Consider the following 17,231-nt stretch of genomic DNA (forward strand, 5'->3'; position numbering starts at 1 on the left):
CTTTAAAATTTAAACTGTGCGAGCACACGCAAACTAGATTGAATCAATCGACATCTAATACTAGACCCGATCTGGGCATTTACAGATTGCAAAAAGGAGTTGGACTCTGCTTTCTGGGCTCGAAGAGGAATGTGTCTGTGGTTTCCGCGGCCTCGTGTTTTACCTAGACTCATTTCCTTAGGTCACGTCCTGTTTAGTTGGGTGCCCGCTCGCAACACATGGAATCAATACCCTCTCTCCATTTGTGTACACACAGTACTCGTAGTGATACGTGTACCGGAGTTAATAGCCTACAAACATATCATGAATGAAATCCGATTCACAAGTTTACCGCGGTGTCCTGCTAGGTGCTCCATTCCAAGTAATTTATCAATACTATAAAGAAGCTTACAGCTTGATTTATATTAAGGTTGACTTATATCATAAATCAATTGTGCGGCTATGCAGAAGCAGTTCTTTTCCTTGTTTTCACTTTGAGGATTTGTATCAGCCAAGCAACGGCTGCAACAACTTAGCATGACAAACAAACCAGACGTTTCATCGGTGAGAAAGACGCATTTGCGGATATCTGCTTATGGATTATTTTATATAGCTCTAATTCGAGTATGGTGGTAGGGGTATTTGATTTAATCCTAGATCATATATACCCAGATTGCTCGACCTTATAGGCTTTGATGGTAACAACTTTTGTCACGTTTACTATGCTGCCATCTAGTTGTTACATAAGGAGTCACGTCATAACTCCCATTTGAATTGCATTAGCGACTGTATTGCCATCTCGTGTTCGTTTACTGCGGACGGGTGGCGATCCTGGCGATTGTTCTCTTCAAAGTGCAACGGATTTTAACATAGGAATGACCAATCTACAGGATGTTTCCGAGGTGGTGTTACAAACTTTCAGGGATGATGCCGAAGGGCACATGTATCAATTTGAGATAAGGAACCATGGTCCGGAAATGACTGAGTCGAAAGTTATAAGCAAAAATAATTGTGTGGAAATGGAATTGTAATTTGGCACCACGTGCCCTCCTTCCCTTAACTTTTGGAACAGTCGTGGAAAAATTGTATGGGCCGGATGTCTCCTACTTGGGTACTTGTCCCATTACAATCTGTGAGCTTGTCTACTGTTCCCATTGGCTCATCCGTATTCGAAAATCAGGTCTGCATATTCCGCTCTCGTGTACTCCTCCATTTCACTAGGACTGATAGACTGGATACTGCAACTTGTACACATACACTGCTGTCTACAGACGTACATATCAGGACCGACCATGTCCGTTACACATTACGCCATCTGCATTGCTTTAGTGTAGTGTCCTGTCCCCATCCCTCAGACAGCGCACTGAATAGAATACTGTAAGTAGACAACGTAAACAACGTCAGATGAATACAGTATGTGTAAGATGTAGAGATAAATACACGTAAATAAGGTGTACAGAGGAATAAAATTATTTCATTTCCACACAACTATTTTTGCTTGTAACTTTCGACTCAGTCATTTCCAGACCAGGGTTCCTTATCTCAAATTGATACATATGCCCTTCTCCATCATCCCTGAAAGTTTGTAACACCACCTCGGAAACACTCTGTATATGTGATCTGAGATTCAACGTCGCTTTCACCTACAGACGTTATTCAGCGTCGGAATTCGTGGGAGAGAAATGGCCGACAAATTTTGCCTAGAACCCTCTCTTTTTTTAGGTTATTTTACGACGCTTTATCAACATTTTAGGTTATTTAGCATCTGAATGATGTGAAGGTGATAATGCCGGTGAAATGAGACAGGGGTCCAGCACCGAAAGTTACCCAGCATTTGCTCATATTGAGTTGAGGGAAAACCCCGGAAGAGCCCTTTCTTCTTCGTTATTTTACATACAGTAAATATATGACACGGGACCTACTGCTTTGTTGCCTCCGGAAAGAAATCACATTAAGGAAATTGTCCTCGACTGGGTTTGAACCTGCGAAACTAGGGTCCAATAGTAGATTCTTTGAAAATTCTGCGAGATTTAAAGTAGATGAAACTGTAAAATAAATGTAGGCCTACAGCGTTTCTGAAAATACATTTTTCTAGTTTCATTTTAATTACGTGAAGTTACCGGCATTGATTAATTTCTGTCTGTTGTAACTTAATTGATTCGTGTAGGATTATAAAACAACACGGTCATGAATTAAATGGGTGGACCGGCGGGAGGAATTTCCCATCCTAGAGGCTAAAAATTTTTCCTCCCCGGGGATTTCAAGTGTACCTGAATTAGTTCAAGTTTACATTCAACAACTGAGTCAGAGAACCAACGAATACGGTGTAGGCCTACTTACTTTTAATTCATGAGCTCGAATCATTATTATATCCTATTATTATTATTATTATTATTATTATTATTATTATTATTATTGTCCGCTACGCTTCAGTGGATAGCACGCGCGCTTCCCAACCAAACATTTCGTAGTTTGATTCCCGGTATGAACGTATGTATAGCCTACCCCTATTCCGCGGGGTTGAATGTTTTATTCTTCTCTTGTTCTTGTACTGCGACGTCTCTGCGATAGTCTTGACTTATTCTGACCTCACAGTAAGTGAGGTCCGCAATGTGAGAGAGTCTAGTATTGGTACAAAGATAGTCTTCTACACCTCATTTGAATGTAAATTACTAAAACAGGAGGTTAAACACGACAAAGGACACATTATTATTATTATTATTATTATTATTATTATTATTATTATTATTATTATTATTATTATTATTATCGTGAGCCACCGGCATAGCTCTGTCGGCTAAGGCACTTGCCTGCCAATCCGGAATTGCGCTCGGGTGCGGGTTCGATTCCCGCTTGGACTGTTTACCCGGTTGGGTTTTTTCCGAGGTTTTCCCCAATTGTAAGACAAATACCAGGTGATTTGTGGCGAATCCTCGGCTTCGTCTCGCCAAATATCATCTCACTATCACCAATTCCATCGATGCTAAATAACCTCGTAGTTGATACAACGTCGTTAAATAACGAAGAAAAAAAAATATATATATTATTGTGTTATCTGGTTGCCACTTCGAAAATAATACAATACTCAGAACTGCATGTAGATGGGATTATTTTGAGGGGTTCCGGTTCAAAATCTGCTTAATGCAGTTCTTGTTGAAATTGAGTCATGTACCAAATCAGCTGCTCTGAGACATACAAAATGTAGTAACTATGAGTTTCAAATTCTACAAATTCACATATAAAAAAGGCATATAAACGTAAGACTCAGCTGTAAAACCTGCTTAATGCATGAAGGTAGTAGTGATAACTCGTATCGGAATCTAACCAAGCTAACGACAAATAAGAATGCATGTTTTAAGGTCGATGGTGACGCATGTGTTCTCGCTTAGTAATGTAATAGCGTTTCAGAATTCAGAAAGGTTTCCCGCAGTGTTATTAATCGATGAAGAAAAATATTTTTCTTTAACTGGAACATAGTTTGCACGTACAGCGGAAGCTCTTAAGTTCGACATCCTATAGTTCGACTGCTTATGTAGCAGAATTAGACACGCCCCTATACGGGCACTAAGAAATGGGTTTGCCATTTGAATGGGAATTGGTTCTGTGTCTTGTAGTGATACTTTTGTTAAAGGAAAACAGAATATTTTACTGATTAGTACATCCATATTGATCACTGATTTTAAATTAATGAACTCTTCTTTTTCTTTTTGAGAATTGTGCCGTTTGTGAGACAGAACTGTCGAAACCCACTGTGGTACTAGAAGCGCATACACAAGTCTCGGGGCGAGCAGGAAATGCAAGTACAGTACTGTATTCGTTGATGAATAACCAATAAGAATTTGTATTCATTTCACCTGACACACCCAGTACCCTTATTGGACTGAACTTTCAATTCTGCTTTGTCGAACTTAGGAGAGTTCTTTTCAACATTGGGTTTGTTCATTCACTCACTCACTTTATTTAATCATTTATTTATTTATATTTATTTATCTATCTATTCATTCATTCATTCATTCATTCATTCATTCATTCATTCATTCATTCATTCATTCATTCATTCATTCATTCATTCATTCATTCATTCATTCATTCATTCATTCATTCATTCATTCATTCATTCATTCCGCTTTAACCTTAAGTGGAATCCGTCATCCTAGGTTGCAATCCCGAGTATGGACTTCTGTACCTTTTGTCTGTTTGTGTGTTTTTTCTTAGTGGGAGGCAGGACGTTGTGCTGACCCAACATTACAGAAGACCATTTAATATCATGGCGAAATAGCGCGCAAATGAGCTAGAGCAAACCACGATAGAGCTATGATACATCACACATACAAACATGTCATGGGGAAGAACTCTTGTAGAATACTGTAATTTTTTTCTTTTGACTTGTATTGGAGATATTTGATTAAATGTTGATCATTAAGTTGCAAATCAATGTCTGTCTTCCGTGTGTGTTAGTTAATTCTCTGGGCTAGTTACTGGTAATAAATTTGTGTGTATTCTGCGGTGTATATGAATGACATAACATATCGCAGCTAGTCAATTGCAGCGTTACTTGCCATATCACTCATCGCGTTTTAATTTAGATAACTATAGCAGTGATGCAAATGGAAGCTTTCTTGCAATCACTATTAATCATGTCACTGAACGTAATAATAATTTTCAACTACTAATGCCCGTAATTTAATAGCGGAGTGTAACCCACTAATTTGTAACTGTAAATGAGCTGTGACTGAAATAATTTCTGTAATTACCCAGACTGGTGGAATTGTTAAAATAAAATGCGTATCATGAGATTTATCTAGTTTGAGGTTTTTCAAAACCAACCATAACCGATGGAGTTGATAAATAGATCCTGTCTCTTGCATTAGGTACCGATATAAGGACTTCAGTCCAGAGGTTTTAAAAGTTTGTATATTTCCAGCGTTCTATATAACCTTTAGCCCGACACCATTCTACGTTTTTCCATTATTTCTTGAATTTCTAAATATAGGCCATTCGTTATCTCATGAAGCCAAGTTCATGCTTGTGCCGTAGCTCATAGTACAGCTCATGCATTTTGTCAAGACACTTCCCCACTCTTCCTACAGAGCTGCGCACGAGATCGGATGAGTCTACTTACGAATTATAGGGGAATGGGTTAGCCTTTGCCTTGAACTCGGTAGACACATGCCCGACCTTCCCTTTCACTCCTACCCCCTCTACAGAAACGTTGTTCCCGTACTGCACATCGCGAGTGTCTTGACAAAATGAATGAGGTGTAAGAACCTTATGATAGGGGTAAGTGGAAGTGTAGCGATGGAGAGAAGCTTCCTAGTCCACTTCCTTCTTCTCCCTCACGCGCAGGTAGGTTTCACGAGATAACGAATGATCTATACCAGGCATGTCCAGCGCGGCCCTAGAATATCTTCGAAGCATGTGCCTGTATGCCATTCTGAGATTCTGTGTCACTATTGCACCTCGTTTAAATGGTTGGAATTGCCCGCGCCTATACCAAGTACGTTTAGGTATTCATCCAAGTCTTCTTTCACTTTCCCATAATAATAATAATAATAATAATAATAATAATAATAATAATAATAATAATAATAATAATAATAATAGTAATAATTTTGGAACAATATCCGATCATTCATTCTTCTGACCTGAACGTTTCTTTCACTTTCTTGTTCTTCAGTAGCCTACATCGACTATTGTGTTGTCTATTTGAATTAATTATCGAATAATGGTGTTTGTTATCAGTTTTGAAACCTGATGAACGTTTTGAAAAGTCCATCTGCACGGCTAATAATTGAAGAGTACAGGGGAATAAAGATGAATGTCACAATTCTGTTAAGGTTTATGTCATTATCTTATTCAATACATTACTACAAAATTTAATGTTATTCCTATCAAAATTGGAAAAGAAGGAGAATTTTCACTATGAATATAGTCATCCTTTCCTTAATTTTCAATACGAATAGGACTACATTTTGCAGTAATATAGTGAATTAGATCATTATTTCACCCTTAACAGAAGTGGAACATTCATCTTTGTCATCCTGTACTCTTCAATCCATTATGTTCTCGTAGATTAATTTGCCAGAATTTTGAATGCTTTTTACTTTTAACTATGTAGATCATGGTCTTTGTTTTTATATCTATTTGTTTAAGTCAAATTATTGGATTTAAAGCTGCAGTAGCATTTTCCTCTCTGAGTGACTCGTTTATTTATTTCTTATCATACATTATACTCTTATTTACTATAATGCCACTTAAGTATTTGCAATTTTATACTTGCATTGTTTTTCCCTCAAACTGTGAAGTCGTCTTTAATATCCCAGAAACCTTTTTACACTGAAGAGAAATACATACCAGTTTCATTTATTAGGTAGTTAGTTCTTAATAAAATAAAATATTTTTTGTATAGAGTAACTATTAGGAAGAATTTATGTTACTTCTGAAGTACCACTTTCTTAATACATTTAAAGGGAAAATCGATATAAAAATTAAAATGAAGAAACAAATTAACGAAATTCTTAATGATCTTCGTATTAGAGACAGCCGTGATGTCTTGGCACACATTTTGTTAAGCACTCTTCTATAGTCTGAGAGAAAATTTGAAACATTTAATATTTAATAATCTATTACTTAATTAAAGTCGTGTCATTTTAATTTAATAATAATGCATGTGCGTTAACATCAGGTATTTTGTAAATTCATATGAATATAATAATAAATTAACAATTTATTGAGAATATAATAATAATCATCATCCTTGCATGTACTGAGCCTAGTGGTCCGTTACGGTCTCTTGCCAACGCTTGAACGGTCTGCCCAAGGATCTCTTGCCCACAGGATGGTAATTTAAAATTTGGCGTGGAATTCTAGAACGAGGCATTCTGATGACATGTGATCCCCAGTTTTGTCTGTATTTCTGTAGGTATTCCTTAATCGGTTCAATCTGCAGTTCTTTCATAATGTCAAAATTCCTAATGTGATCCATTCTCGTGTCTCTCGCTGTACGACGCATAAATCTCATTTCTGCCGCCGTTAATCTTTGTGAATCAATATTACAAATCGTCCAAGCCTCACTACCAAAACAGAGTATAGGTCTTATAATAATAATAATAATCATAATAATAATAATAATAATAATCATAATCATAATCATAATCATAATCATAATAATCATAATCATAATAATAATAATAATGATGGTGATGGTGATGATAAATGTATATGATAATCTTTAGCCAAGTTCGAGACGTAGCTTTGATGTTGCATAAAGACGACTATGGATTTTTGTGATGTCATGTGATGTATGAAATTGTTACTAAGGACAAAGAGATAAAGCCTGAAAAGGGTTAAATGTGTAAAGAAAATGTAATAAAAAGTATTTGTATATTGAATTTAATGTACATATCCCTCTTGTTGATATTCTTTTGAGATTACATGGATAACATCTCCCCTTTGCTTGTTAGTTACAAAGAAGAGCGAGAGATGTGGCAGGAAAAGTGGCAGTGTGTAGACACATCCTTTGTGCGCCACAAATTTCAGTTGGTCTTTTAGATACCAACCGCCAGTTATATGACATGGGAATTGCAAAGAGAAAAATAACATTTCGATAACGATTTGTTTTAAAAGCAGTTCCTTCATTCATAGTTTTCTGCTCGAGGGCAGGACTTTTCTGCAAACCAAACTTTTTCCAAACTTCTCTATTTTCCGCCTTCCTCTTAGTCGCCGCGTATTACAGCTGAATAGGCCAGTAGTTATAATACAATAAAATCTAGTAGATATCAATGTTAGCTACCGGCATAGCCGAGACGGTAGCGTGTTTACCTGCCGATGCGGGGCTGCGCTTCAGGTTCAATTCGTTCTTGGGCTAATTACCGGGTTGCGTTTTACGAGTTTTTCTACAACTGTAAACCGAATTTCAAGTAATAGCACACAGCCATTCCAGGCAAACTGGGAATTCCAATAAAGTCTTTTCCAGAAATATTTGTTTATTATTAGTGTAAGACTTAGATAAGGCTCTGAATTTAAATAAATGTTTTATTTTCAAAAGGAAAATATTTTACAAATTTTATGGGCATTGAATCTAAGTGGTCTTGGCAAGGCAATGAATACATTCTGTTTCCCAAAGTTTGCAACACTTACTCATAGAGAGATCAGCTGTTAATGTATGTTTTCCAAGGAGTTATTGTTGAAGAAATATTTTGAGAGCCTGCACTGTTAATTTCAGAGCTCCAGGATCAAGGAACTTTTTACTCTGTAGGCCTACTACATTATTTCTGTAACATTTAAATGTTTGTAAAAAAACTTGTAAATTTTAAATCCTCTATGGGGACTTTCCACTGGTCTGCCAGAAACCAAATGATGCATACATACATACATACATACATACATACATACATACACACATGCATATATACAAACATACATACATACATACATACATACATCCATGCATGCATGCATACATACATACATACATATACACACATACATATACACATACACACATACATACATACATACATACATACATACATACATACATACATACATACATACATACATACATACATACATACATACATACATACATACATACATACATACATATTCTTCCTGTCATTTACTTAGGTAGTTTGGTTTAATAACAATTAGCAGTCTTAGAGTTCAAGTGAATATTTTGACTTAGAAATGTCACAGTTGTTTTGAAATTGGAAAAATGAAGAACATTAACTGATCTGTAACATCCGTGAAAAAATGTGTGTAACATCCGTGACATTGATGAAACAGCTATAAGATATTTACCGATTATGTTTTTGTGGACTAATTGGATGCCATGGACACTGTGAGAATGAATCTCTTTTTGCTTGAGACAGAGACCTGCGTTTTACACTTTCTAATAATAAGGTGTAAAATGAGTCCACAAATCTTGTAACATCCGTGACGGAATTTTTTCTTTATTTTCTGCAATAATATAAGTTTTACTGAAACAATTTTTTTCTGAAAAATAATATCGATCTTCTAAATTGATACTAATAATAAAAGTTGACAAAAGTCATTTCTTTTTCAATGCATAGAGTTTGAAAATAGTAAAAATGTAACATCCATGACAGCTGGAATGGCTGCACGGCGAATCCACGGCGTCATCTTGCCAAAGTTTAATTTAAAGATCATGAGTAATATTCGTTCAATTAAACATCCGGATAAACAATCTGTAAGTAAAACGAAAACCTTTATTTGATTTTCTACGGCTTTCATTTTAGATACTCACATGTATATTCATATAACGACACTATATATCAAATTTGGCATATTTGAAACATTCGGCATTTGCAGACAGTGTATTAATAATGAAAACTGAGCTGTGTAATGCTCCTGCACAGACTGCTCCATTGCAGACATTCGTAATCGAAGTTGGAGAGGGAGCGGAGGGAAAACTGCACCGACATGAATTTTGAAGTATGCCACAATAAGGTTAATGGGCTCCCAAGGTATTGAAGCATAGGTTGCGGAGGTATCGACCCATCGAAATACTGTTAAAAACAGAAATCGTATTCAAGTTTGAAGCTTTCATTTGTGTGCGGTGGCGTTAGGAGTCAACATATTGGTTCACGCTGCTAACCGGCATACTGGAATTAGAATGTCACCTTCCTTACAATTTGCGCAATGCGGTTTCATCAGGTCGCAGACACAGCGTCCAGTGCACCGGTCTTCCAATTGCTCTATTTTTATTCTCTAATGTCTCATTAGGGATTACCACATAAGAGTCCTCAGTTAGTCATCCCACAACATTCTTAATTACAGTATTTTTCAACACTACATAATCCTTTCTGACCTTGCTGCAGCAACGTCTAATGACGAAACTTTTAACAAAGGTTAGAAGCCGCAAGCTTGAATTGAAATCCACACTACAATATGGAGTTAAATTCTTATCAGTATGATTTCCTGTGTTTAGATATGATAGATTTTTTTAGTTGGTTATTTAACGACGCTGTATCAACTACTAGGTTATTTAGCATCGATGAGATTGATGATACCGAGATGGTATTTGGCGAGATGAGGCCGAGGATTCGTCATAGATTACCTGGAATTTACCTTAGGGTTGGGGAAAACCTCGGAAAAACCCAACCAGGTAATCAGCCCAAGCGGGGATCGAACCCGCTCCCGAGCGACTCTTCAGATCGGCAGACAAGCGCCTTAACAGACTGAGCCAGGCTGGTGGCCAAGATGGTAGATTTTCGCAGTCACGATAATTGCGAAATGTGCCCAAATTCTGTCAAAATAAGTAATTTTATGTTTAAAATCATGTTAAGTATGTTAGTATAGTTTTTAATCAGTGATAAAATGCGAAACTGAATAAAATTGCAAAATGTGTGTTTCTGAGAAATAAGAGCGAAATTACATTTCATCAGACATTTTTGTGTTCTTGTAAAAAAAAAAAATCAGAATGTATATTGGCTTACTTGCTTACAAATTGTTTTTAAGGAACCCGGAGGTTCATTGCCGCCCTCATATAGTAAGTTCGCCATCGGTCTCCCATCCTCAGCAAGATTAATCCAGTCTCTACTATCATATTCCACCTCCCTCAAATCCATTTTAATATTATCTTCCCATCTACGTCTCGGCCTCCCTAAAGGTATTTTTCCCTCCGGCTTCCCAACTAACACTCTATATGCATTTCTGGATTCGCCCATACATGCTGCATGCCCTACCCATCTCAAACAACTGGATTTAATATTCCTAATTATGTCAGGTGAAGAATATAATGCGTGCAGTTTTACGTTGTGAAAGTTCTCCTATAACTTCATCCCTCTTAGCCCCAAATATTTTCCTAAGCCCCTTATTTTCAAACACTCTTAACCTCTGTTCCTCTCTCAAAGTGAGAATGTAAGTTTCACAACCATACAGAACAACTGGTACTATAACTGTTTTATAAATTTTTACTTTCAGGTTTTTTTGAGAGTACACTAGATGATAAAAGCTTCTCAATCGAATAATAACATGCATTTCCCATATTTATTCTGCGTTTAATTTCCTCCTGAGTCTCATTTATATATTTTATTGTTGCTTCAAGATATTTGAATTTTTCAATCTCTTGGAAGGATAAATTTCCAGTTTTTATATTTTCATTTCGTACAATGTTCTGGTCAAGAGACATAATCATATACTTTGTCTTTTCGGGATTAACTTCCAAATCTATCTCTTTACTTGCTTCAAGTAAAATTTCCATGTTTTTCCCTAATAGTTTGTGGATTTTATCCTAACATATTCACGGGCCGCATATGTGATCTCTTTAGGTCTAGCGTTCACTTAGCCTACAAAGTAGTTGTACGTGGTTGCGGGTTATTGTGATTGAGTAATAAAATGGGTCGGGTCCAAATTTTTTGCCATGTTTCTTAGTGTTCACAATTTCATTGTACTTTTATGTGTTTCTTTACTTATTTATTATTTTCAAGATCTTTAACGGAAAAAATATATACAAATCTATAAATGCGCTTCTTGATACATTGATGGTATTGAGTTTCTACAACCAAATTTTCATTAAAAATTTCTGTCCAAAAACTCTAAAAATAATGCCAAGTCCTAAAATGAAATTGCTATGAAATATTAAATCTTATTTCTAAAGTGCTAAATTTTAAATTTAAGTTGCTACAATCTACCATCTCTACCTAAGTTATATGAAACTCAAAAACATAAAATTATTTAGGGCCAAATTAAAGAAGTACCTAATTTCTCACGCCTTCTATTATGTAGGTGAATTCATGATATTGAAATTGATACTAAAACTTTGTGTTGTACTAGTAGACTATATTGTAAATCTCGTATGTATATATTTCATCTAGACTGTGACTATAAATTAAGATTTTAAAATAGTATTAAGTTTTTTTTTGACTTGTTCCTTATTCTAGCTGTAAGCATGTATGCATACCATGGAATGTTAATAAATACAATAGAATACAATACAATACTAGCAAACCCGCTGTCGTACTGACCGATTTCATGAGTCTCACCATGTATTTTTTAATGTGTCGCACCTGCGGAAAATACAGTAATGCATGGTACTCGCGTAAGTCTCGACATGGGGCTGCAGTACCGAGGAAGGGGTTGAGTTATATTACTGGACATCCCTAGGTCGATGTTACTACATAATTCCTCTGTGTTGATTGCGTCATTGTGAATGGAGATAATGGCGGACGAGAACAAAGCTCTAATTACATTTGTGTTCAATGAGTTGTGTGCATGCTACAATGATTTTCAGCACATAGTACGAGCTTCGTATTTGACCACCGTCTTGACACAGAGAGATTAAGAATACAGTAGGTGATGATGATGATGACGACGATAAAGTGTGTCAAGAAGGTGAGACATAGGCTACTTTCGCATATTCTTTACGAGTTTCCCATACATTCATTCATAGCATCATATTCGCATGATATTTATTTGTACTGTCTATTGTAATTGGGGCTTTGCCCTGTTAAATGAATGAATGAATGAATAACCAAGCAAGCAAAGAAATAAAGAAACGAGTAAACTAATAAACTAATAAGCAGATAAGCAAATAAGCATATAAAAATAAACAAATAAATAAATATTAGCGTACTATTGATTATACTTCACTTTCTTTAACTAGTATTCGAAATATCATACATATATTAAATCATTTACTGTGCAATAAATAAGAATGAAAGCTTTCGGGTTTTGGATTGCACACAAGAGGTATTTTATATAATCTCAACCGGAAGAAATTTGATTTCATTCATAGAATTTACGGCTTATGTATTTGTATGTAATTAATTTTACAAAAAATCACGTAATATAATTATTTTTATATCGCAATCATTGGAGATAACATACCAAAATAATTCAGAAATGGACATAATACCAATTTGACACGCATATCTTTAATCTTACAATGACTATTACACTCTTACTACGTCATACTACTTTTGACCAATAAAACGGTACGAAAGGACGTATTTCAACCAATTATGGCTGCTTATCGCACAATTTTATCGCGTCCCTAGCATTTGTTTAATTTTATCGCGTCCCTAGCATTTGTTTCTTTGTTTGCCAACATTTGAAACTGCCCTGGTCTGGACGTAAAATATATATAAAATTACAAACCACTCCAGTCGATGCACAGCAGTTTCAAATATGACTCGCATTGGCATTCAAGAACAAGAATTAATAAAAATCACTGATCATACCTATGCATCTTCTGAAATCCGATTTACAAATAAATAAAGAGCACCATTCGGAAATCCTGAATAAGTTGAATACACCATGTAGGCCTAAATCAACGAGTTCCACTTCTATTATGCACACGTCCAATATAACATCAATTGAACCACCAACCACATTCAAATTTGAAAATTGTACATTCAATAATTAATCCTTTTAAAATTATTCATGTTTATTTTTTATGTCATCGTCGTTAATTAAAATTTTTCTAACACTTGTGTATATTAGTTAGGTTATGTTATAGCTTCTGCTATATGATATTATGGATAGTCACGTATCAGAGATTGTTTAATATTAAAATTTATTGAAAATCATTTGTCAAGTGACGTTCATTACTGGGATTCGGATAATTGAAGTGGAATGCAACTGTAGTGGTTTTAATAAAAATGGAACTGAATCAACAAAGCCTTCTTGACTAGTAACATTGCCATCATGTACTGCAGATCGAGAACTTCTCGACGAGAAGGCATTGCTAGTAATCATTACATTGTCTGTATAAAGACACTACTGCCATCTAGCATGCATCTAGCGTAATATTTATAATGTTGAGATGGTACAATATTACATTTGAAGACAGTTGTATTTTCGTAAGTCAATTAATATTTTATTGTATTGGAGTACTTCGTTACTTCTAATCTTTATATACTTTCTTCTAATCGTGTAATAGTCAGTTAAATCCCACTCGAGTTTTGATTTTCTCTAGATAAATTCAAAACGTCTAGTGAGATTACTGTTGATAAAATAACCTTTATTGTTACCCATAAAATACGTTGGATAGCCTATTGTTATTTCGATGTGTAACGTCTATGTTAGACTTATATCATCGTCATCGTCATCGTCATCGTCATCATCATCATCATCATCATCATCTACTTCAAGGTGACCGATTTCGATCCGTTCCGACTCAGAGGCCGTCTTCCCATCGCAGTCGTGGTCGACCAATACTTCGTTTTCCTTTTGGTTTGTATTCATAAAGGCATCTAGCTGTTCTTGATAGTGTCATTCTTTGTAGCCTATATGTTGCAACTATTATTTTTTCTCTAATCACACTATTTCAGTCAGTTATATGCAGTTTATCTCGTATAATATCATTCCGTTCTTGGTCTCTTAGGGCCATATTCATAGACATTTTTTAGCGCGGGCTTCCGGTGGATGATCAGCGAAACTAACGTTTTTCATATTCATAAACCAATGTTAGCGATATGAATAATTCGTCCCTCTTCTGGCAAAGTCGGGGCTAGTTTAGCACGCTCGTAGCGGGGCTAGCGAAATGTCTATAAATAGCACCCTTAGGGAATATCTAGCTACATAACGTAAGAATTTCATTTCTGATGTTTCAACCATTCTCTTATTTTTGGTATTCATTGTCCAATTTTGTGATCCATACATTAATACACGTAAAGCCATTGTTTTGTAGAATTTAAGTAATGGTATAGTGACGCCCTGCAGACATTAAGATGTGCAGTTTTCTTTTGCGGTATATTAAAGAAACACTGAATAAATACAGGATTTTATCGATACTGTCTCTGCTGCGGTAATCATTTACAATATAATTTTTTTCTTTACGAAACTGGGCCCATGAAAGAGACATACAGTAAGTGCTAAAATGTGTCAGTGGTTTGTACTGAGATTCTAAGCATATTTCTTTCATCTCATACATGGAAAATCATTCAGGCGTTAAAAGTTGTGATTTTGTGATTTACAACTAGTGATTGATAATCCTTTAAGAAAGAGTGTCTTCACTATCGGTGTAATAGGATGGCAGAAGAGATTAAAAATTAAAGTAAAATCGCAACAAAGAATGCGAATAATATTGTATGTAATTTAAAGAAATTTTTAACTATGAAAATCATATTTGTCTATGCGGATGACGTGAATATGTTAGGAGAAAATCGACGAACGATTAGGGAAAACACAGGAAATGCCTGTTATTATTCGGTTGAGAAACTTTTATCATCCAGTCTGCTGTCAAAAACTCTGAAAGTTAGAATTTATAAAACAGTTATATTACCGGTTGTTCTTTATGGTTGTGAAACTTGGACTCTCACTTTGACAGAGGAACATAGGTTAAGGGTGTTTGAGAATAAAGTGCTTAGGAAAATATTTGGGGCTAAAAGGGATGAAGTTACAGGAGAATGGAGAAAGTTACACAACACAGAACTGCACGCATTGTATTCTTCACTTGACATAATTAGGAACATTAAATCCAGACGTTTGAGATGGGCAGGGCATGTAGCACGTATGGGCGAATCCAGAAATGCATATAGAGTGTTAGTTGGGAGGCCGGAGGGAAAAAGACCTTTGGGGAGGCCGAGACGTAGATGGGAAGATAATATTAAAATGGATTTGAGGGAGGTGGGATATGATGATAGAGAGTGGATTAATTTTGCTCAGGATAGGGACCACTGGCGGGCTTATGTGAGGGCGGCAATGAACTTCCAGGTTCCTTAAAAGCCAGTAAGTAAGTATGAAAATCATATTAAAGGGAACGGAATTGGCCACTATAGTTGCCTCATGAGTGATGCTTTATTGGTGTCAAGAGGTTAAAACCTGTCTTCGGACAATTGACTAAACAACACAAAAATGATAGAGTACGAAATTGTTTCGTTTATGTTTTCCAAACTTCGAAACCTCAAAACAAAACCTGATGCCAACAAAATTAGAAGAGAATTTTCTGCTCCTGATGTGTGCGAACACGTTCCTCACATCCTCTTTATTTCCACTGCGGTCCTAATCTGTGCACACCCCAAGATGTAACTGTCACAGGCCCTCCCTCCACCCGAGGGTGACGGACTGTATATGGCGACTCTGTGGATCGGCAAGCGTGACAGGAATATCGAGCGTGATAAGAATTGCCTGTGATTTATACGGCAGTTGATTTCACAGAGTTCCTTCCTTTTGTTCAGAGGACTATTATCGTCGCTCGTATCGTTTTATATAGCTGGAAGTGCCGCCGGGTGTACCTTGTAATTTAAGTTAGGGACACGAAATGTTACGTTACTTTCTTAAGACAATTTAAGTTATATTTTTATTTGGTTTATAATATTTTATCACGCATGTTACTAAGCCAAAACTCTTTCTTGACACGCTACTGATCCGAAATAACTTCACATAGTTACTTTTTTTTAATAACGAGAATAAGACTTTCATACTTTCGAAACTTTAAGAAATTCTGAACTTATAATTGCCTCTACTCTTTAAAGAGTCTTAAAACATGCTTTTATCCGAATACTAAATTATACTACAATATTTGAAGGCTTCAGAACCATAGTGGGCCAAGCACCATAAAACCGTAGAAAACAAGAGTTAAAATGAAGTTCTTCTTCTTCTTCTTCTTCTTCTTCTTCTCCTCCTCCTCCTCCTCCTCCTCCTCTTCCTTCACGGTTTTAGGCCATTTTAGCCTGTTCCGGCTCCAAAATCTTGTGTTCATCTCTTCTTTGGTCGTCCTGGGTTTCTATGTCCTTGGGGTCTGTAGTTGTATGATGCTTGGGGTATCCTGTTTACTGACATTCTTTCCAAGTGTTGTTTCCAATCGGTTCTATATTCTGTTATTGTTTTATTTAATTCTTCTATTTTTAACTCTTGTCTTATTTCATTGTTTGGTTTTTTATCCAGTCTTGTGTATCCTGCTATAGGTCTGAGAAATTTCATTTCAGCTGTCTGTATTCTTATTTTATTTTCTGCAATCAATGTCCATGTTTCAGATCCATAAGTTACAGTGGGGATGGCCGTTGCTTTATGCAGTTTTATTATTGAGTCTTTTCTAGTTTTGTTTTTTAGTATTCTCTTTATGGTTCCCATTATGTAATTAAATTTATTTAGTTTTTTATTAATGTTTGTTAAAATGAAGTTATTACCATAATTCAATGGAAACATATAGCAAGTAATATATATGATATGTCAATCTTCGTGAAACTATGGTGTTCACTTAACTTTAACTCTTGCTTTCTCCTTTTTTAATAAATGGCGCTTGGCCCACTATGGCTCTGAACCTTTCAATTATACAAAGCATA

This window comes from Periplaneta americana, chromosome 9 (assembly GCF_040183065.1).
Source record: "Periplaneta americana isolate PAMFEO1 chromosome 9, P.americana_PAMFEO1_priV1, whole genome shotgun sequence".
NCBI classification, from domain to species: Eukaryota; Metazoa; Arthropoda; class Insecta; order Blattodea; family Blattidae; genus Periplaneta; species Periplaneta americana.